This window comes from Uranotaenia lowii, chromosome 2 (genome assembly GCF_029784155.1).
Source record: "Uranotaenia lowii strain MFRU-FL chromosome 2, ASM2978415v1, whole genome shotgun sequence".
Classification (NCBI taxonomy): Eukaryota; Metazoa; Arthropoda; class Insecta; order Diptera; family Culicidae; genus Uranotaenia; species Uranotaenia lowii.
Window position 1 is genome coordinate 362,973,347 of NC_073692.1, and position 24,446 is coordinate 362,997,792.

The window sequence follows — 24,446 nt, forward strand, 5'->3', positions numbered from 1 at the left end:
CCTTATACGGCGACCGTCAAAAATTGATTGAATGAGTTTTCAATCAATTTATGACGGTCGCCATACCAAAAAAAATTAACTGCAAATTTTTCATCTAAAAAAAACAAGAATCGTGACACGGAGCAGGTTTTTATTTATATTTTTTTCTCAAGCACCCGAAATAAATTTAAAAAAAATCGATGTTAAAAGTAAGATACATGGATTATCAATTCCGTTGCTCTACCCTTCAGCTGACAAACTGGAATTCTCTAAATACAAGATGTTCCAAACCTGTTCGAAGTTTCTGCGCAAGCACACTTATTTAAGTATTTCTCAATTCTTCGATTTCTTATTTAAGTAAAATTTCGTGATAATTGGCAGATTGTGTACCCAAATTTTGGAACAAACAATAATAGTTTTTTCCCGATATGGCGGCCGTCAGAAATTCATTGGAAATATTTTTAATAAATTTGTGACGGTAAACATACTAGAAAAAATAATTTAAGTTCTGTAAAAAGTTATTTTTTCTTATATGGCGACCATCAAAAATTGATTGATAAAGTTTTTGATCAATTTATGACGGTCGCTATATTAAACAAACCTTAAACCGGCAATTTTATCTTCAGAAAACAAGAATCGTGCCACGAAGTAGGTTTTTATTTTTATTTTTTTCTCAAGCACCCAAAATAAATTTAAAATAAAAACCGATGTTAAAAGCACTTTAAAAGTAAGCTACATGGATTATCAATTCCGTTGATCTGCCCTTCAGCTGACAAACTGGAATTCTCTAATTACAAGATGTTCCAAACCTGTTCTGTTTCTGCTTCTGCGCAATCACACTTATTTAAGTATTTCTTTATTCTTCGATTACTTATTTAAGTTTTTTTTCTGGATAACTGGCAGATCATTATGTACTCAAATTTTGGAACAAAAAATAACAATTTTTTTCCAGATATGGCGACCGTCAGAAATTCATTGGAAGTATTTTTAATAAATTTTTGACGGTCGCCATACTAGAAAAAAATTAGTTCTGCGAGAAGTAATTTTTTCTTATATGGCGACCGTCAAAAATTGACTGGAGGAGTTTTCAATCAATTTCTGACGGTCGCCACACAAAAAAACTTTAAACTGGCGATTTTGCTTCTAAAAACAAGAATCGTATAACGGAGTACGTTTTTATTTTTATTTTTTTCTCAAGCACCCGAAAATTTTTTAAAAAAAAAAATCGATGTTAAAAGTAAGATACATGGATTATCAATTCCGTTGATCTGCCCTTCAGCTGACAAACTGGAATCCTCTACAAGATGTTCTAAGACTGTTCGAAGTTTCTGCGTAATCACACTTTTCGGACCACGTTGCTTCTACTTGGCTTAAGCTCTCGAGTCAAAATAGCAATCTGACCAAGAAAGTCAAAATGGAACATGACATTGAAAACCGATGAGTGACAGATGGACGACGGTGTGGGACACTTATTTTTTTTCTGCTTTACCACACTCGTTATTTTTTCCCTCGATTTCGTGTTTTTACTGTCATGGTCATTACCGAAAGTAAAAGTGCCATTCCGAATGTTTTACTCGAGCCGAGTCGCGTTATAAAATTACAAAACCGAAATTATTTGAAATTTTCTCGAACATTTGGACGAGATAATAAAAATACGGATGCTTGGGATGATCGAATAGATCAGGTTTAATTTTTTTTTTTTCATTTAAGAGGGTGTCTCTCTTAAAACAAAATGCATTTCGTTTCCCCCCGGTGAGTGATTTTCCTGGCGAAATAATTTAATGCACTGCTGTCACTTCTATCCGGATCTGAAGATAATTTCGCTTTTGTTTTCTCGCGCATTTCTGACAGCATTTTTTTCTGCTGCAGCAGCTTTCTTGTTGTTTTTTTATCCACCGTACGCGCGATTGTTTGAACATTTCGAAACAAGCGGAACGCGAGTTGCATTTTCGATTGAGTTGTACCTTCCTTTGAGTTGCTGTTGAAAATAGCTTCGAATGTGAAAATAACATTGGGACATTTGAAAACCTAAAAAAAAGTGAGATTTTTCAAAAGTAAGTGGAAGGAACGCGATGCGATAAGTAGATAACAATTTTGATTTATAGCTGCATGCCTGTCAAGGCGTGTTGCATTAAATATGCAGCACCCGATTCAGAGCTATTTTTGAAGGTGTCATTCTACTTTTTTAATTTTAAATAAATCTTATAAGAACACAAACAGACAGCATGTAAAGCTCTAGACAAATTCTAAATTCTTCCCATGCGACTTTCAAAACAGAAAACCAGACCCATTTTTTTGTGGCCAGACTCACGATCCGGAAAGTTTCGTTTTGGATTATTTCTCTCCAGTAAACACGCACTTCACTTTCTTGCCTCGAATGTGAGGGAAGAAAAATGCAACACATTGTTCAAATTCTCGTAATAAAATGTGGCAAATCGACTTCTCGGAGCTGCAGCAGGGTGAATCTCGAATCCGGAACAGACAGTTCTTGACACCCTCCCTCCTGTCTGTAAAAATAAAAAAAAAATAATAAAATTAAGCCTCCATCCAATCCAGATGAAAGAGGCGACTTCAGTAGAGAAAATTAATAAAATCACTACACAGTTTCTTCATTATGGTCGGTGGCGACTTGGTGGGTTGTTATGAGTTGTTTTCTGTTTCTACCCCGCGCTCTATTCATTCCACCAAATGCATCTCACTTTTGATTCACTTGACAGACTTGAACTTCAAACTTCGCTCCCCTTGCTCGCCTGAAATCGCCTCGTGTTGGAAAGCCGAGTGGCATGGCAATGGCGAATGGAATTAATTCGTCGCAGCACAAAGATGCGTTCTGTGTAATGTTGGCGAAGCGCGTTGTTTTTCCCGTGAAATAAATACGCGAGGTTCGCGTGTTTTTTTTTCCTTTTTTTGCTTCACGCTCTAACCTTGAACTGGGTCGATCCCTTTCATTGCAGTTCGGTGCATTTTTACGCATGTTGACTTCCATTGACTAATATAGTTGTAGATTGTCTAAAGTAAATTAAAACTTTTCAGAGGAGCACGGTAGTTGTTTTGAAAGCTGGGAAGTGCTTCTAGGATTTTAATTATTATTTTAAGAATTTTTATAGCTTCCCGCAAGACACTCGAGTTCCACACCTTAAATATTTATCAAAATTTAAAAAAAAGAATGAATTTTCGTGGTCCGTGGTCTGTTATCCGTGATGATTTTTAAAAATTATTCTAGTTTTGCGAAAAATGATTTTTTCTCATATGGCGACCGAAAAAAAATGATTGAAGGAGTTTTCAATTAATTTATGACGGTCGCCATACAAAAAAAACTTTAAACAAGCAAATTTTCAAGCAGCCGAAATCAATTTTAAAAAAATCTTGATTCCCCTCAGGCACTCTTGAGATCATTCTGTGACTAGATTAGTTCTTTCTTGAAGTCCTGTCTAATATCTAGAACGACATCTACTATCATTCGTCTTTCAATAACTCTCAAATCCCGTCATAAAATAATGAGTTTTGTTTCTGCAAATTTTTCGAATTTACTCTAAAACTTTTGTAGTTTTTCAGGGTGACTTCATTCCAGTTCAGAATGGGAGTTCGCTATTTGTTTTCCGTATTGTTCTTTCTTACCTCTTCAAATCTCTGATTTTTTTTGGCAATATTTGAAGCTCTCTAGGATTTTAATTTTAAGAAACTTCGAGATTATTTTATAAAGTCATAAGGTTCTCAGAAGTGAGTAAAAACGTTTTTGAGGAGCACAGTAGTTGTTTTGGAAACTGAGAAGTGCTCCTAAGATTCAATTTATTATTTCAAGAATTTTAATAGACTTTCCGCAAAACACTTGTACGGCAGAATCGTGATCCATGCCTTAGAAATTGTAGTATTTATCAAAATTTTGAAAAACTGAATTTTCGTGGTTCCCTTTTGATTGTGAAAAAATAGGTTTTGCAAAAAGTAATTTTTTCTTATATGGCGACCGTCAAAAATTTATTGAATGAGTTTTCAATCAGTTTATGTCGGTCGCCAAACAAGAAAAAAAAATTTAACTGGCAATTTTTCATCTAAAAACAAGAATCGTATCACGGATTAGGTTTTTATTTTTATTTTCTTCTCAAGCACCCGAAGTCAATTTAAAAAAACTTCTGATTTCCTTCAGGCACTCTTAAGCTCATTTTGTGACAAGATGAGTTCTTTCTTGAAGTCCTGTCTAGTATTTGAAACTACATCAACTATCATTTGTCTTTTATAGAATCCACTGATAAAATCATAAGTTCCTTAAGGAATTGTCGATTTTTTCATCAGCAATTGAGTATTGAGCCTTCAGCTTTTCAATAAGTTTCGAGTCCCGTCATAAAATGATATGTTTTGTTTTTGAAGATTTTTCGAATTTACTCTGAAAATTTAGTAGTTTTTCATAAGGTGATTCTTCTCCATGGAGTTCAAAAATACTCTGACAATTTTCTGAGTTGATAAGGTTTTGAATTATTTCTAGAATTTCTCTTTTTTGAAACATTTCCTGAATGTTTTTATTATTGTTCTCTCTTACCTCTCCAAATCTCTGAATTTATTTGACGCTTTCTGAGTTTTTATTTTTAAAAAACTTAGTTATTTTTAATTCAGCAGATGGTTTTTGATTTTTTTTTTATTTTAACGTTTTTTTTTAAATTTATCAATAAACTGGAAATTTCAGGGTTTTTTGTATGGAAGTGTTCCCGGAGGAAAATGTCAAATTTTCATCGAATCGACACATTGCTTTCAAGAGGGTTCAGTTTATGTGTAATTAATTATTCAATTTGGAAATAAAATCTTTATTTTCTCCAATCTTCAAAGAAAACTTTTTTTTCGTATGAATGTTTCTTCTCAGCATTTATCATGCCGATTTGATTAATCATAAAAAGTTCTATTACGTTTGAAGTTTCTCGTACCGACATTTTTGAAATAGTAAGCTCAATTAGTACAATTAAATCTTCAGTAACAAAATAGAGAAATAACTTCAATCGATGTTTAACATCTTCGTATTTGCTCAAGAATCTGATAGATTTCCCTTATTTGGTTTGAGCATAGAAAACGTAAATATAAGGAAGCCTTCAATTTAAATTAAAATACCTGTTCTATGTTCAAATCAATATTGAGACTTAATTTGGTTTTAACAGCAAGATAGTGCTGCCATCTATGACTTGAAACTGGAAGAAACTGGAAAAAGTGATGTTTATTGAAAAAAATCCAAGTTTATGAATTCCAACTTGTTGTTTTTTTCTGATTTAAAATAAACCGAAAATGTTTGATTTATCATTTCATTTTAATGAAGAAAGTAAGTAGTTTGGTAAACAATTATAGCTCAAATATAAAATTCCTCAGTTCTAGAAGAACATCTCTTAAAACACCATTTCAAAACCTTTGAAAATCTTTGGAATTCTAGAAAACTCCTTAAAAACTATTGACCAAATTCACAAATATCACCCATCGTTGGATATAAATCAATTTATTCAAAAGTAAAAATGAGAGATAAACGTTTTTCGGTTTAAATCTGACTCTTGCAAATCTAATCGTGAACGTGAAGAATGCATGCTTCTTTATCAGCTAATTATTTTGATTTGAAATCAAATGCATGATTAAAATCCTGTGGATTATTGATTTCAAAATCAAAAACAGCAATAATAATTTTGGAAATTTCTATCTTTAATGAAAACTTATTTACGAGCTGAATCTGAACCTGAATTTGGAATTTTGATTCTGAATTTGAGTTCTGAACCTACATTCAAAATTTAAATTTTGATTCTGTTTCCGAATTTGAATATAAAATTACAGTTCAGAGTTAGTAAGTCAAGATGTGCGAATTTTTTTTATTTTAATTTTCTTGTGTTTATTGAAATAAGAATTTGAATAACATGGAATCAAATAAAAGTTAATTTTTCGAACCCTGTAGTTTTCTCATCTTTGCTGCACTCTTCTTAAATAAATTCAAATAATAGTTCAGATTCACCAACTCAATCTCCAAATCTGTATTACCAAGCTTGGCCAGAGTCAACTCATAGTCGTATCGTTCAGTTTCTTCAGGTATTTCTGCCATTTCTTTGCACATTTCTTCGAGAAAAATATTGCTTGAAATAAATGATTTGCATAACGCCAGCTGATCTTGGTACGAATATTTCGGTACATTTTCCATCTTTTCCTTCTCGATACTTTTTGCAGTCTCTCTGAGTTCCGGAGTTAAATTTTCGAGAAATTTGACGTTAGCTAGATAGTTTTTCTTGCGACACAATTCTTTCACTGCGTCTCTAATGTTAGTTTTATTGATAGTGGTTTGTAATTCTTGATACTGCACAACCAAATTTCAAACTTCATTTACTTTTTCCATTTCTTAAATCACTTTTGCAGTCACCGTGCATGAAATAAAACGCGTGAAATAGAGAAGCAGGAGAAAGCACGCGCAAGTGAAATGTGAAAATTTGTGAATTCAATCTGAATCCGTTATTTGAATTATTGTAACTCGACTTGTGGAACTGAATTTATTTACGAATTTCGAATGATTTATCTTTATTAATTAAGATTAATCACCGTGATTTATGTTTGGAAATTAATTTTTACGGCCTTATCGGTGAAAGTTATGTTCTCATAGTGAGAACATTTCAAGAATTGAAAATTATAGATGGATAGAAGAAGATTAGAAGAAAATTATAGGTGTTGAAATGAGCGGGTAGAATTTTTTTAAGAAGCATCTTCACCACATACTTAACTTTTGTTCAATCACGGATCAACTATTTTGAAATGTTAGAATCGGACAGGGTTGAGTCTAACACAACACAATAGTTGATCTTGCGTGGTTCGCACCGCGAAACTTGCAGTGCGAACGAACAAAAGGAAAGCATGTGGTCGCTCTGAAAAGCTCCCGTAAACAGTACAACGGTTCTATCGACGTCAGACTTGTACCGGTTGTTATCTTTGCGAGCGATCCAATCGGGTTTGATTGTTTTCGCTTCGGTCGATAGGGTGGTACAGACTGGCTATCGATGCAAAGAACAGTCTGTACCAGTCTGTACCACCCTATCGACCGAAGCGAAAACAATCAAACCCGATTGGATCGCTCGCAAAGATAACAACCGGTACAAGTCTGACGTCGATAGAACCGTTGTACTGTTTACGGGAGCTTTTCAGAGCGACCACATGCTTTCCTTTTGTTCGTTCGCACTGCAAGTTTCGCGGTGCGAACCACGCAAGATCAACTATTGTGTTGTGTTAGACTCAACCCTGTCCGATTCTAACATTTCAAAATAGTTGATCCGTGATTGAACAAAAGTTAAGTATGTGGTGAAGATGCTTCTTAAAAAAATTCTACCCGCTCATTTCAACACCTATAATTTTCTTCTAATCTTCTTCTATCCATCTATAATTTTCAATTCTTGAAATGTTCTCACTATGAGAACATAACTTTCACCGATAAGGCCGTAAAAATTAATTTCCGAATGATTTATCTAGTTCTGAGTTTTCCCTTTTGGATCGCCAATTTGAAGAATAAGAATTAAGATCTAGTTCTTTGAATTTCGAAATTCTCGAAACAAAAACTCAGGATGGTTTCCTTTTTTTTCGGAAAATAATTATCTAATTATCGAAAATGCATATGCGTAATGGGTACAAATCCTTTTAATAATACATATTTTAAAACAGGTTTTAATTTTTTAATTCTATTCATGATCCCAATTGAAATTCAAGAATCCTAGTTTAATTACAATTTTGATTTTGAAAAGAAACCAAAATATCCGAAATGAGTATAATCGCATTCAAAATTTCAATCAAGAAGAGAGGAAATTTTAGGAATACTGTGGCAGAATTCTGAATCTAGGATTAGTTTTTGGGGTTTTTGACCTATGTTTTTTGCTCAAACAATGCATGTATTTAAAAAAATCGCAACAAAAATTTCTTAATGCTTTTCACTCATTCATTTTTAGTTCATTTACATTAAAAGTTATGTATATTAAATAGGAACTTTAAAAAAAAAACCTAAAATCTCTTAAAAGGTAAGCTAGATATTTCAATAAGAAATCATTTAGTAACAAATAAGAAAATTTACTTTCATCAATGGTTAAAATCGTTGAATTTGCTCTAAAATCTGGTTAATTAAGCCTATTTGAATGGAACATAGAATAAGTTTTTATGAAAATGCTTTTTATTTAGAAAAAAAAACTAAATCGTTTTTCCCTTCTTTATAGAAATTTAGCTCATTAAGGTCACTCTTTCTCGTAACTTATTCTATGCTGAAATCAATTTAAATAAGTAAAATCCATCAAACTCTAGAGCAAATTCAAAGATTTGAACCTGCGCGCGGTTCTAACCTGATTTTTTCATTCTCGATCCAAATTTAAGTGTAAAGTTTCAAAATTTGGCTCTTCACTAAACTGCAATTTTGTTAAATAAAAGATAAAAAAAAATCCCAGTTTTTTTTTGGGGAAGATGACATGTTTTTATCCGAAAATATTTTTTAGAATAATATTTTTCATGATTTTTTTTTTTTTAACTTGACTGACTTTTGTAGCATATTTGAAATTTTTAAAATTTAAATATCAATCAAAATTGTTGTTCATTTGCGATCTCTTGCAATTTTGATTCCTCTACGAAAAAATTTTCATGATAATTTAAACTCATTTATGAGCTGAATCTGTATTTTGTATATTAATTTTGTATTTGAGTTTGAAACCTGAATTCAAAATATGAATTTTGTAGGGGAGAGTGGGGTATCGTGGGCCATGGGGAAACGTGGGCCACTTTTAATATCTCAGATGTGTGTTGAGATAAAAATCTCAAACCAACTGTCATCGTCGTCGGGTTGCGTGAGCATATATTCCTATATGTTGTTGACTGAAATACGCATCATATGCTTCTTTTATTTATCAAACTAAAAAAAGTTAGAAAAATTTACTTACATAATTTAAAAAAAACACCCGCTAATTTCATCGATGGGGAACCTAAAGTGCATAACAAAAATATGCCCATACGCTTATGATCTAAGTTTTGTCATGATCTTTCACGTGGAAAAGGAGTTTTTGATGAAAAATGAATTAGTCACACAAACACAACCAATTTGCAAATCATAGCTTGTGGGGAATCGTGGGCCACACATCTTGAATCACCTATATTTTATGTTTTTATACACATTCAGAACTTAAAATACGTTTTTTCTATCTGTAAAGTTTTCTTATGCCAAATGAACAGTAATGAAAATTATTTTGTCCATCCTATATAAGATATTTTGCCAAACATTCGCGAGCCAGGTTTTGGAATCTATGAGATCATACACAGCTCTCTTTTTTATTTCATCATCTGAAATTGCTTTAAAATAACAAAATGAATTAGGAAATCACAATTTTGGGTCAACTCATAAACTTTGCATGTTATTTGGTCAATTTGGATTTGGTGGCCCACAATTCTCCACCATTTTTCAAAATCCAAAAAATATTGCTTTTTTTTAAACAATCTGAATTTAGAGAAAATAACTTATTAAAAATTTCAAAAAAATACCTTATGATACCCTGAAAATGTAGAAAACCATAACATTTTTTATTTTCATTTTATCTTCTATAATGAAGAAGTTATGGAACAACGAAAAAAAGTGGCCCATGATTCCCCACTCTCCCATATCTGTTTCCGAGTTTTGATACGATTTCTGAAATGTACAAAAAAAAACGAATCCTTAATTAAGATTCCTGATCAGAATTTCAAAATGAGCCAAGAATTAAAAAAAAAATTCAGAGCTTCAATCATCAATCTAGTAATATTTTCCTTTTTATGTTTTGGGTTTCAATCTAAATTCATTATTTCATTTTTTATTTTCAAATTAACATGTAAATATTAATTAAAACATGAATTCCGAATGATGAATCTTATTCTTAGTTTCCAGACCATTTTAAAGTTTTATAATGTTCGAATTTTGCATAAGAATTAAGTTTAAGAACTTCGAATCTGAATATGGAACAAAAACTTGGGATGATTTAATTTTTTTTGTTCATAATTGGAAAATAATTATTTTATTGCATAGGTATGAGTTTTAAAAATCATGGAAAATACTTTGAATAAAATTTTAAACCAAATTTGAATAGCGATTTTAAAACACATTTTAATTCTATTTTCTAATGAAGATGCGAATAGAAAATCAAAACTCCTAAACGAGATACGGATTGCGGAATATGAAAACAGAAATACAATTTCGATTTTGAGAATAGAAAATTAATAAATGAGTTTAATCTGATTCAAAATTTAATATTCAGAAATGAATTTTTACCAACAAGTGAGATTTATTTTTTAATTTTTTAGGCTAAATTCTTAACCTCAGATTAGATTTCGAGGTTTGGCATCAGTTCTGAGACAGGATTGTTACTGTTGAATAACCTTACTCAATCATCAAAATTTAATTGGAAATTTCAAAATTTTTGTAGAGTCAAACACCTCACTTGCTTTTCCTGCACTCATTTATTTTAGTTTTTAAACAAATTAGGTAGATGTAGTTGGTTCCAAATGAAAAAAGTTCCAAAAATAATTTTATTTTTAAATGGCTTACAGTTTATGACAGCTTTGCAGTATATAAATGTATTTTTAATACTTCGAATTGTCAGGAATACTTTTATCTGACGATGTATAAATATTTAAGAGGTCCCTTGAAAGTTTTGACCTCTATTCCGGATTATAATGTGGATAAAAAATCTTACCGAAAAACACTTTCAATTTTGGCTTTTACATTGCTCAATAAACCGATTTTCTAAATTCAAATTTTAGTTTTATCTCGTTCAATTCAATATCATTTTCATAAAACATACTGTGTCTCTTAAAAATCTCAGTTCTACAGTATATTGGAATGATGATTAAGATGCTTTGAATGTTATTTAACTTTATTTGGCAAATCAAACAAAAAAAAAACTATTTTTTTATTATAGCCCTAAAACACAATTTTTTGAGCAAGTTTTATAAAAATACCATGAAAGGTTTTTGGAGGCCTTGATTACGATTCAAAATCTGTCGTTGATTTTTAAAAGATTTTTTTTTTATATTTTGGGTTTCGACAAAATTTGCCCGGATATTGCCCGGATTTTTGGTTGTCAATATTGAAATCAAATTCCCAGATTTTTCAAGGTATTCATATGAAATCACCATGATTTGTCCGTCCCGGATAAGTGCAGAAAAAATTTTGCAACCTTAATTTTCCCTTTTTCCACTAAACAAATTTCTCGGAAATACCTTAACACTATACGGAAGTATTGATCAACTTCTTTGAATGGGGTGCTGCTTTTTAAGTCTGGTTGCGTTTTCTCCAATGATTGATTTCTTTCGTGATACCTCAAAGATTATAAGAAGATTAAAAACCTCATCAGCATTAATAGGGTTAATTTCAGAAAGTTTCAAATATATCTTTCGTTCCCTATTAAAACGTTTGAGTTTTCTTTAGAGAATCTCGAGTTTTTTGAATTGTTAAATCACTTTGAAGATTTTAGAACAGTTTTCTAATTGACACTCTGAAGTTCCTTCAACATTTTAGAGCTCAATGAGCAAGTTTTTTGTTTGAAAAACTGATGAAACTCCTGAAAAATGTTTAAAACGAAAGACTAGAAATTTAGGAGAATACTTCTGTATATTTTTGAACTACCCTGTAGGTAATTATAAAAATTTCCATTGAGATCTTCATCTTCACCAAATCCTTCATCATTTTCGAGTCACTTTGAAGATGTTTGTGATCAGGTTCACTAAGAATTTTTCTTCTTCAGGAACTAAAAATAGTGAATTTTCGAGTTTTCAATATTCTGAAACACTATTCAGAACCAATGGACTTCCGAAAATCTGTGAGCATGTTGATCTTTAGATTACGTACAGGATTCTTTTTATCTCTCTAAAAATCGTGAAAATAGTCGAAAACTTTGTAAATTTGTGAATTTGTCTGGAAGTCTGGCTCGATTTTTTACCTTTTTCCAGAAAATTTGGAAATCCCAAAAATATATTTAATCGCTCAGGAAGTATAGGTTCACTTCAGTCATAATTTCCCTTTGGATTTTTGAGCTTATCGGAAAAACTATTAAATTGCTCATCGTCATAAATTTTTTGTTATTATCCTTTTAACAGCGGTATGTCTTTTGGCATTGATTAACAATAAATTCAATTGACATCACTGCTGATGCCTTGCGAAGCATTGCAAATGACAGTAGTCGTGCAATACCAAGCTAGGCTTCCAGCAGTGATGTCAATAGAATTTATTGTTTTCCAATGCCGAAAGTCATGCCTCCATTCAGGCCCCAATAACTTTTTTGTCTAATAAGATACGAATAGCCGGTTTTGAACAAAGTTGTTAAACGGAAAACTTTCTTTAAAGAATTTATAAATTAGCACAAAAACCAAAAGGCAGGCTCAGTGCCACAGAAAAAAAAAACAAAAATGAATTTGATTTTTTAGTACAAAATGTTCAATTTTTCCATTCAAACATAAAAGTGCAAATTTGCTCTTGTAAACGTTACTAAAATATTCTGCAAAAAATCATGGATGAATTTAGAAGCAAAACAAAGCTTTTTAGACCTCATGGTTTGAGAAATTCAAAAACGACCCCAAATCGACTTTGTCTATTGAAACACGCCACGTTCTCTCAAGAAAGCTTTGGAATATTTCGAAGTATTCTCCAATCTATTGTAAAAAATTTAAAGCTTTTAGAAACATATTAAGAACTTCAACGTTCTCTTCAAAGATCACTTTTGCCTTAAACCGGGATAGTGCCATTTAATAATTAATCTGACATCTCTCGTCGAAACGGATGCGAAACAAGTTTTCGCCGAGGTTTCTTCCTTCTTAAATGTTTCAACTCGCCCCGCGTTCAAAAGTAAGCCGGGCAGTAGCCGGGCAATAAGAAAATCACCGGCGCACCAGCCAGCCCAAAAGCGGAAATTGGCTATAACTTAGATCGCATTTGGGGGCTCATTAGTAGGGGGTCCAATCCAATGATCTTAATTTCGCTTCGGCTCTCAGCAAAACCGCTCGTCTTGGTTGGGCTTTGCGAATTTTTGGTTGATTGTCTTTTTGTTTCGTTTTTTTTTGTTGCTGTTTTGGAAAGGTTTGGCTTTAGCGAAATATTTAAGACAAGTTCCATTTCATTTGCGTCTTTTTTTTTTGTTTTGGGCGACTGAATTTTTGAACAACCCCTATTGACATTTGGGTTTTGAAGGTATAGATTGAGTGAGTGAGAAGTGAGAGGAGATTGAAATGACTGTTCAACGGACGTCTGCGAAGGTAATGAATCGTTGGAGTTGTTTCATCTTTCCTGAGGTTTTTTGTGTATTTCTTCAATTTTAAGTCAAAGCCTTTAACGCGTCTAACGCAACTAGTGTATTTGGCGTTGAGAATAACTAGATTTCATGAAAACAAAATCTAACTACTGATTTGTATACAAATGATTGACATTTTAACTCCTTGGACTCTATTTTTAAAAAGAAACGATTTTAACATTTTTGTTGTTCAGACAAAGACTTTTGAGAGCCCAATTTGATTTCAACTGTAATACAACAATGTTAGATTGTGCAAATTACAAATCTCATGCTTGGCAGCGATCCCACCAGGGGGTCCTGTTCTCAAAAACATAAACTCTTAGTCAACAAACAAGATTGGCATCCCTCAAGTTTATGCAAGTGTGGAACGTGTGTGTTGGTTCCTGAAAAAGAAGAATGTGGGGGTGGTCTTGCGTCTCCATCTTTCCTCGGAGGTTGATCCAGAAAAGGGATTTTGTGTTTGAATTGACTCTCGTCTGATGTTTCCGCCAACCTTCCTTGTCCATCGACTAACTTTCAGATTGACGCAATTTGAGACCACGATTTCGACTGGTTGGTATTATTGAACCAAAAGTAGGGGAGGATGGGGTACGGGAAGCCCCGGGTTAGAGGATTAATTTGTTGCACGCGCGCTTTTTCGGATTCTCTTCAAGCGTCGGTCGTCGACGACGACGTCGAATTCTCTGGATGCAATCTTCCAGTCATTTGCACGCTGGTACTCCATTACGCTTTGCTCATCAGGATGACGACGATGATGAAGGGGACACGGTGATATCGCAGAGAAATCTGGCAGTCGGGAAATAAATTGCATTAGTTTGAAGTCGCTTTGTGTTTCCTTTCTTCACTTGGAGCAACCACGGATTCTTCTCAAATACGCGGAAATCCGCGTTTTCTGTTAAAAAAAAATCGCACACACAAACTTTTTGAGGTTAGTAACTGTTGCAAAAACGTTTGAAGATGACGACAACTCCCGGCCCTCGTTTAAATCCCCGGGTGGTGGGAGGAAGCGAAGTTGTTTCCGAAATAAAATCGGGATATTTATTGGGCCGACTGACTCTCTGCAGTTGAGCAAATAATCGTTTGTTTTTGCTCTCCGAAAGGGGCAAATGCAACGCAGCTGGACGTCTCGTTTAGTTGCTGTCCAAATTTCGAAAAACTTTGCAATTTTCCCGGCAAATACCTACGATTGTTGCAGTCATTTGGATGCCGAAAAATGCTACCGAATTTGGCGTCTTACCTGGAAAGAGAGAGAAAAAAAAGATAATTGGTTAATATTACTGGAAGAAAATTTATCCGCAAAAATTTAAATGGGTGGTCTAAGTTCAAGGGTAGCATTCTGGCAATTCTGTTTATCAAATCGGTAAAAACACCGTAAGTAAGATGTACCTATAAATTGTTTTTCTATAACTGTTTAAGTTTTCAAAGTATTTCCATAAAATTTTCAGAGGTCGTGTAAAACAATGTTCACCATCGAATGAATTTAAATTGTGCGAAACCAAATAACTTAGTTTCGTTAAAATTATGTGAAAAAACTGATTACAACACAAATACACACACAACTTGAGTTAGGTATCTCAAACTTTCGAATATAACTTTTATAACTTTCAACGCGCTTTAATCAAATTTCTAGAAGTTATTAAAGACCATATCCTCCATTGATTGAGCCCGAATTGAGTGAAATTGTGAAAATTCCGCCAAAATCATGTGAACAAATAGGACATGCAAAGAAAAAAAAAGAACAGACTATTTATTAATCGTCTAACCGATCCCATGAGAACTGATAAATTAAGACTGTAAATCTCTCAAAAATACAGTATTGGATTTAAAATAAATGTGGACCTAATAAAACGGGTTAACAATCACAGGAAAATGATCCTTAATTGAACAAAAATTTTGATTCGTCGGTTAAATTTATGAAAAAAACCTTGAGCTAAGTGTTTAAATCTTTCGACTAAAACTTTATCAAATTTCAATGAATTTTACAAAAGTTGGTAGAAACTATGTAAGAAAATATTCTCTATCGATTGAGCCTAAATTCAAAGAAATCATTAAATCCATTTCCGCTGAAATCATGCGAACAAAACCGACTTGCACAGACATTCTTTATCACCCGTCAGACTGATCCCAAAAGAACCTATAATTTTATAGGTTTTTCAAATTCCTTAAATGCTCTCAGTATTTAATCTCAAATATGTTTATCATAACAGAAGATCACAATCACTAGAAAAATATTTTTTTATTTAAGAAAAAAATTATGGTTTTCTTTGAAAAAAATCGAGAAAAATACTTTAATATCTAATCATTACATTATGAATTAATTTTTTTTTTTTTTGAATGAATTATCCAGAAAGATGAAAATCCTATAAAATGTTTTTTCTTGTTTCGCTTGAATGTAGTGGTCAAATAGGCATAGGATTTTTGCAACCTCTTTTATGAGTGTAGAAGATGTGTTGGACAATATTCTTTATCGCATAAATCTGAATTAAGCGAAATCGCCTTACACACACAAAAACGCAAAAACTCGTTCGAAATTTGTAAATCTGATCCTATGAGAACTTATGAGGAGAAGTTCAAGTAGGCGTTGCCTTGCAAGGACATCAAAATTTTCGCTCCGTAAAATAAGTGTTTTTTCCAGAAGTAAAAATATGAAAATAGAATGAATTCAATTAATCAAACATGGAATACAGCTGATTTGAAGTGCGAATGTAAATATTGTGAAATAATTGTGAAGTGCGCTGTATCGAATGGGAAAATTTCGTGAATATTTCATACATCGGAAAGACGTGAGAAGCGGCAGAACGGCTTCACAAGTTTCGATTGCAAAAAGTCCCAGTATCCAAACATCAGTCGTGATCCTGTCAACTAAAGACAAACAGATCCGAATCAAGGTTAATGGGGCATCAAATTGAGGTAGTCAGAAAAATTATTGATTTCGCCAGTTATATTGAAATTTACAAAAATAAAATGCGATTTTCACCCTACTAAGAAAAAGGGGTAAGTTGCAACAAACTTTGTTTTTCATGAAAAATCAAATGAAAACGTTTGAAAATTTATAGTTTTTGATTTACATATTTGAGATGGCATTGCGCAGTTATTTTAGGTTTTTTTTTCGAATTAAATTTTACATTTTTTCTGTCAAAAATTTTTTCAAAGAAAAAGCATAAGTGTGCTAAATACATTAAGGGGTAAAAAATACTACAAAAAATTTAACTAGCTAAAATCTTAAAAATTAATGTTTGGTTGGATGAAATTTTTAAATTAACAAACGCGTGATGCAAAACAGTCATATTTCAGCATATAGAAAGGAGATTTAAAAGGTGAATCTTTGATTTGCATTTTGATGCATTTTGGCACAGACTGGTAACTGAATTATAATAATATTTATTTTAAAAACTTTAAGATTTTCCGAAAAATATTTTTACACCATCAGTGTTGGTATAGAAAAATAAAAGCAATAGAAAGTTTGTAGGTGATATCATTAGGCCAATCAGTCATACTGGATAAAATCTACGTTTTGGTCACATCCTCAAATGAGGAAGTTTTCTTACTAGCGTAAGCACGCATGACTTTCCGGTCCAAAGTTTTGTTCACCATTCTTGGTTTCCACCCAGATTTTTTTGCTCACGAAGCTGCATTCCTCTCCATACTTTCGAAACGAATTTCAGACCACGCCAATGCATACTTCTTCCATTTTCTCCAACCGACTTAGCGAAATGTTGGGGATATTACATCATTCACGCTATTCCAGGGAAATGCTTCTCATTTTCACGAAAACTATGAAATCTGGAGCTCACGATACACAGATTTTTAAGTTGAACTGTGAACAACAAAACTCAGCAGAATTTTAATGTTTAAACTTCATCCAGAATTAGTACGATTGTATCAAAATCGTGCTAAGTCTTAATGGGACACCCTATAGTGTTTGATTTTTTTCAATTTTTTGTATCTGAATTTTGTATGAGTTCAATCAGAATTTTGTCGGATTTTCGATGAATTTTGGCGAAATTTTGTGTTGCTTTATTTGAGTTTATTATTATGGTATTATGATTATGATTGCGATATTATGATGTATTTTTTTGATTTTTTGACATTTTATTTTTTCATTTTTGTCATTAATTCTAACCAAAGCGACCAGTATTGATAATATTTATCGACTATTCATTTGATAATAGTTCTTGAGATCAGGAATTCTGCAAATATGAGTTATTTTAAATTTTAACGGATATTCGGAATACATTGCATTTTCAATAATTTTAAAAGTCCTTCTCTAGATTTTTTAATTTTTTTTTAAATATTTTTTTTTAATCTATTTTTAATTTCATTGATTTTTTTTTATTTTTTTTAACTTTTTAATTTATTTTTGTATTTTTTAATTTTTATTTTAAATTATTCAATTTTTTTTCAATTTTCTTATTTATTCTTAACTTTTTTATTTTTTTTAAATTTATTTTTATTTATAATATTTTTTACAAATACTTTTTTCAAATATTTTTTATAAATATTCCTTTTGTTTTTTTTTTATTTTTTTCAATCTATTTTTTTGCTTTTTTATTATTCAATAATGATTTTTTTTATTTTTTTTACAATTTTTTTTATTTTTCTAATTTATTTTTTTTTCTACTTTATTTATTTTTTTATTTATTTATTTTTTTTATTTTTTAATTTAATTTTTTATTTTTAATCGTTTTATTTTTTTTTTTTGATTTTTAATTTTTTTTATTTTTAATTTTTAAATTTTTTTATTTTTTTATTTTTTTATTTTTATTTTTATTCTTTTTTATTTTTTTTTTTGTTTCGATTATAGTCGTTTAATCATGTTTATGGCGTTCGCGACTTTTTTAATTTTTGGATTTTTTCAATTTTTTTTATTTTTTTTTTAATTTTTTTTTTTATTTATTTATTTATTTATTTTTTTTTTATTTTTTTTATTTTTTTTTTTAATTTTTTTTTAATTTTTTTTATTTTTTTAATTTTTTTTTATTTTTTTAATTTTTTTTTGTATTTTTTTTTATAATTTTTTTTATTTTATTTTTTTTATTAAATTTTTTTTATTTAATTTATTTTATTTAATTTTTTTTTATTTTTATTTTATTTTTATTTTTTTTAATATTTTTATTTTTTTTATTTTTTTTATTTTTTTTTATTTTTTTTATTTTTTTTATTTTTTTTATTTTTTTTATTTTTTTTATTTTTTTTTATTTTTTTTATTTTTTTTATTTTTTTTTATTTCTGTTACATATTTTTTTTTATTTCTGTTACATATTTTTTTTTATTTCTGTTACATATTTTTTTTTATTTCTGTTACATATTTTTTTTTATTTCTGTTACATATTTTTTTTTATTTCTGTTACATATTTTTTTTTATTTCTGTTACATATTTTTGTTATTTTTTTAATTTTTGTTATTTTTTTATTTTTTTTTATTTTTTTTTTTTATTTTTTTTTTAATTTTTTTATTTTTTTTTTATTTTTATTTTTTTTATTTATTTCTTTTTTTTTATTTATTTCTTTTTTCTTATTTATTTCTTTTTTCTTATTTATTTCTTTTTTCTTATTTATTTCTTTTTTCTTATTTTTTCTTATTTTTTTTTATTTTTTTCTTATTTTTTTTTATTTTTTTCTTATTTATTTCTATTTTTTTCTTATTTATTTCTATTTTTTTCTTATTTATTTCTATTTTTTTTTTATTCATGGCCATTTTTTTTATTTATTTCTATTTTTTTTAATTATTTCTATTTTTTTATTACTTTTTTTTTATTTATTTCATTTTTTTTATTTATTTCATTTTTTTTATTTATTTCAATTTTTTTATTTATTTCAATTTTTTTATTTATTTCATATTTTTTTTATTTATTTCTGCTTGTTTTATTTATTTTTATTTTTTTTAATTTAATTTAGAAAAAAAATCCATAACAAAGTTAACCGATCTCATTTTAGAAAATTTCGAGCATCTCAGCTGATCATCGGTCTTAAAATAACAAACATTTGCTCATGATGTTGTACTTTTTAAATGTCTGTATTTCCGAGGCATCCACACGTTATAAATGCCTCAATGTAATGCATGAAACATTTCTGGAGTGGTGTCAACAAAGTCTTTTTAAATTTCAAAGCATAAATCAGTCAAATTTCTATAAATCTATGTTTCAAATCATTTACAAAAAAAAGCCTTAGGGGACACGTGTTCGATGACCGATTCGACAGCCCTGACATAATCGTAGATCAATCACCGTCAACTAAATATCACTGCTCCCTTTAAATTCCACCGGGCGATGCATTGAAACGAAAATGCATTCAAGTTCAACACTCCCTTGCGAAGCTACACGCTACAAGATTAAGATCTGCCTGTCCAGTCACCTTGAACCAGAGCTCAATACCGAAACCCTAGCGCTAAGTCGACGACGAATGGTTCGCCGGACAGCATCAGTGCAGTGTACTAAATACTAAGTATTTGCGCACGCCTAGCTGGACTGAAGTTCACGAACCATCCCCATGCATGCATTCATTCATTACTGCTAGAGAACTGGGGCTATCTCACACGGGGTATCTTCTCATTGGACCCCCTTGTAGAGTTTTAAAAGATGCAAGTTGCACTTTTCCCCTTTCCCTGAGCTTTGAAATAATACCTCCCCGCATTCATGATTATCATAGATGACGACAATGGCCCATTGTGAGCGAAAACGGGGAGTGTTTTTGCATTCGTGCTCCAACTCCGACCAGCCAAGAACATCTTTCGAACTTGAAGTGCATCAAACTAGATGCCTTGGGAAGATGTGAACTAGGCTAGAAGGGTGAAAATGACCTATGTATGACGGTCGCCATGTAGGGTAGCAAATTGAATCAACATGAACTTTGTTCCGGTGAGAAAACTTTTTTTTAGGTTCAAGATGATGTATTCGACTTTGATCAGGTAAATTGTACGTGTATTTGATAACAAAGAAAAAAATTATAAAATTTTCTATGTAGGGCTCGCCTACTTGGAACAACTTTTCAAAAACCACTTACAACACTCACTCGTTTTGCGCTACAATTATTATCATCCCTAAATTAGACTAAACTGATGCTAATGTTTATTTTATTCTTCCCTGGCAGCTAGACCAAACAGAACACGACCATTTTGGCTCACCTTCTAATTTATGGAAGCGATCAATTTCGCGTAACTGGCACGTTTTTAAAATTCCAAAACCATAATCCGATTGTAATCGCAAATTTAGCCAACTTGAACTTGGCCCGTGGTCTTTTTCGCGCTTTACTACCGTCACTTGGTGGTGTGAATTAGAAATCAACTAGCGTATCTAAAATGTACCATCACCGCAGTTCCTCTTCTCCTTCTTCTCAATTTTCAACATTTATCTAGTCACTGTTACTTCGCGCGCGGGCTCTGGTGACAACCGAACCATGCTCGATGATTGCTGTTTTGTGCTAATTTTTTGCACCCTCTCCTCCTTCGGTCGTCCGCCCGGTAGCAACGTGCAAAAATAATGAACGACCACACGGTCATTTACACACAAATACGCGGATTTGTGAAAATTTAGAAACATAGAAAAGAAGGTAACGGAGAGAAGGGAAAAACTGAATAAAAATGACGCATGGGAACGCGAAACGTCATGGTTGGAGAAACTTGTTTGTCATTTTTTTTCTAAGCTTAATGTTTTCGGTCATAGTTTAGCTCTTGAAAACCGTGAGGAAGAACAATGCGTTTTTGGTATATAATTTTTTTTTTTTCGTTAAAGTGTTCCGTGCCAACAATTTATTAAATATTGAAAGTTATGAAAGTTTAAATTTTTTTTTACAAATTTTAATTTGACGCCTGGATTTATGCTCATCATTTTCAGGCAGTCGTGTTATCCAAGAGATAATGCTGCCCAAATTTGATAATCATGTTTGATGAATGTAGTAGATGGAAATGATAAAGATTTTAAAATTTTCAAACAACTTGGATTATACTCAGCCAACATAAAATCGTAATAGAAATAATAATTAAGGTCGTAAAAAATTACATTTTAATCAATATCGCATAAAAGATTGAATAAGTGATTTTCCCTGACTTATTAAAGACACATTTTCTCACAAATCGGGGAATGATGATTTATTCGGTGAGTATGTTGCTCAGAAGTCGTTATTTTTTTTGATTTGGCGATTTAAAATATCATTGAAATTTCTTATTTACGATGAGTAAGAGGAGCTTCATTTTACACTGGAACGTGACTTTTCCTTTCCTCGAAAAAATGCCGAAATTTTTTTACCAAGTTTCGAAGTCTGCTGATATAGAGCTATGGATTAAGTTATCTCAAATTCCTTTTTTTAGCTCAAATTATTCATACTCGTATATTATACCTTTTGGAGGGTAAATAAAATCGACCGTTTAATGATTGGAATCCAGCCATTATAGATATATCGCCAAATCGTCACCACTTCTGTAGCCAAATGATATTTGAGTAAGTTTTATTCGATCATTTCATCTGCTATATGATTTGGAATAATTATGCTGTTTCTAAGATATACCTGACTAATAGAGAATTCGTTTTCGTGTGGTGGTGCACCGGGCACTACCGGTAGTGCACTTTTTGCTGTTTTCATGCTCGTTTTCACGATGAGTAGTCCACTGGTAGTGCACCATAAAGTGGAGGGTGGAACACTCTGAAAATATTCGGTGTTGCTTGCGCTCTCACCAATACTATCATGAATTTTGACAGCACGTGCTTCCCGATGTAAACAAATATCAGCTGGTTGGTTTATTTCTATACCGCGAAAATTGCGTTCGAGTTGATTTTTCTCTTTATTATCCCGAAGAACGGAAACTTGTTCCAGATTCAATACCAGTGCCGTTTCCAACAGAGGCGGAGGATTTTACCTGGATGGCACGTTCCAAAGCAAACAACGCTCCCAAGAAGAAATGTGCCCAGAAGGCTTGCTGCAATCGGTTCCGGGCGATGCCTAAAAAGGGCAGCAAATCCGAGTGCAAAAAGGCCAACCCAAAGATCTGGTGTTGTTCGGGAGGGTCCTATAAATTGGTCTCCACAGCAAGAAGCGTTCAGCTGCATCGAAGCTACACTACTTCGAGCCAGCTTCGAGCTGTGCCTTAGGGTGACGATGCTCGGTTGCGCCAAGTCCCGGATTCCCACCCGTTGCCCTTCAAAAACGGTAGTTCGAGACTACACCCGCATTGGGAGCTTGAATTTCGTTCGTTTCGGTCTGTTAGCAAAATTTTCTCCCCCGACTTCCGCGATCTGAGTTCGCCAATTTGACTTCCAAGAATTTTTATTTTGTCATCTGAAAACGGAAATAGGTACTCGAGGTATTTGCGAGGAATAAACGTTCAAAATACCGGAACCTTCAAGCTGGGGTAACTGCAGTCTAGCAGCAGCAAACATAGACCGCCCAGAATCAGCCGGTATTGCAGTTATCATCAGAACCAGAGGCGAATCTACCAAGAAAAATAAATCTGAAATCTTCACAATTCAACATAATATATAAATTCATGCTAAAATTTTCATATTATTTAAAAGATAATGATCAACTAAAGTAAATTTCATTTCAATTTTCGAAGTCAAACGAAAACAAATACCAGCTGTAATGGATTTTTGACAGCTTTAAGTTTTCTGTTGACACTGCCGATTTCACGAACACCAACAAAGGTGGGTGCAAAACTCGATTCATGCTCGTTTTCAGCGTGGATGGTGCAACACTTTCGGGTGGTGAAAACAAAACGGTACAAATGTTTGCTGGGTAGGTAGAAGTGTGCAAATGATCCATACAAATTAAAAGCATCTTTTTCTGCACTCTCTTCATGATATGAACTGAACTGTGAAGAAGGTATTTAAACAATATCATTGCCGAAAACTGCTACCATGACAAAAATAACGAAAAAGATCATCCTTTTCATCAAAATTTCTGAAACAAAGATAACAAAAATATTAAAATGGATAAAACAAACAAGAATTTGTCAAAATCAGACGTAATTCAGAATTTTTTTTTCAAAAATCGGAATGCATTAAGTCATTCCAACAATTTTTTTTTCAAAATTTTTACAAAATTTAGGTAAACCTCATTCAAAAATAAGACAAAATAAAGAAACGAACTATACAAATTTCAGTTTCGATTCTAACATAAATACGATCACATTTAGAAAAATCTTGAAATGACAAGAAATATAAAAAAAAATTGGCTTAAAATAATGAAAATCGCATTATTTTTAAATACGTTAAATATTGTAGAAAGCATCAACTAATAAATCCGACGTTAATCAGCAGCGGAAAAAAACACACATAAATGGCTAAAAAAAACCAATCACAACTTAACATTCTACAAAATTTAGTGGAAGCTTAGGAAACTTTGGACCATATTCAGGTTAAACGGATGAATAATAGAAAAACATTTATACGACATTATTAAAATAACACTCAACACACTTGATTTGAAAATCAAACAAAAAAGTTCAGATTAATTTATTATATTTGTCAGTTTTGACGAGCAAAAAAGACATTTTTAGATCGAGTTTTATCAAAATAATTTTTGGATTTTTGGAAGCCTAACACGATATTCGAATAATTCTTGTGTTTAAACCAAATTTGCTCGGATATTGCCCGGATTTTGGGTTAAAAATTTTAAAATCAAATGCCCGAATCTTGCCAAGTTTTAAGATAAAATTGACCGGTTTTGCCTAACCGGATTAGCGAGGGAAAAGTTCTGGCAACCTTGAGCTAGATTCTAGAAAGCTTAGGCTAAAATTTATAAGCCAAATGCTAGAAGTGATAAGTGCTATTCTAGCTACAGGAACCTCGATACTAGAAACAAACAACGAAAAGCTAGAAGGCTAAATGCCAAATTGTCGAAGTTTTAGCTTATTGCTATATTGTAAGAATGTTTAAAGCAAGCAACATAATGTTAGAAGCTAGATATACTCTTAAAATGGACAGCCGCCAGTAAACTTTTGAAAAGTTTTGTAACTTCTTTTGCACTGAAGTATAAAAACAAATCGCAAACTTTTCCACTATTCCGGCTTCTACAAGTTTGACATTATTTATAACTTTCAAATTTTTTCTGTAATACAGAAACAAACTGTAATTTTCCAACAAAAAAAAACACAGATTAAGTTATTTAGCATTTAAAGTTTTATACTGGTTTTATTATGACATTTTAAATGCAGCAAGTTTTTTAACTGTTTTATTATGGTCTAAGAAGTTTGTTCCAAGGT

The 24,446-nt window shown here is 31.6% G+C and overlaps 1 protein-coding gene across 1 annotated transcript in view; it reads right to left on the reverse strand.

The window, feature by feature from the left end:
* LOC129740905 (ecdysone receptor-like) overlaps window positions 1-24,446 on the reverse strand; it is a 618,558-nt gene that overhangs the window by 82,742 nt on the left and 511,370 nt on the right. The gene's annotated exons all lie outside the window — the stretch shown is intronic.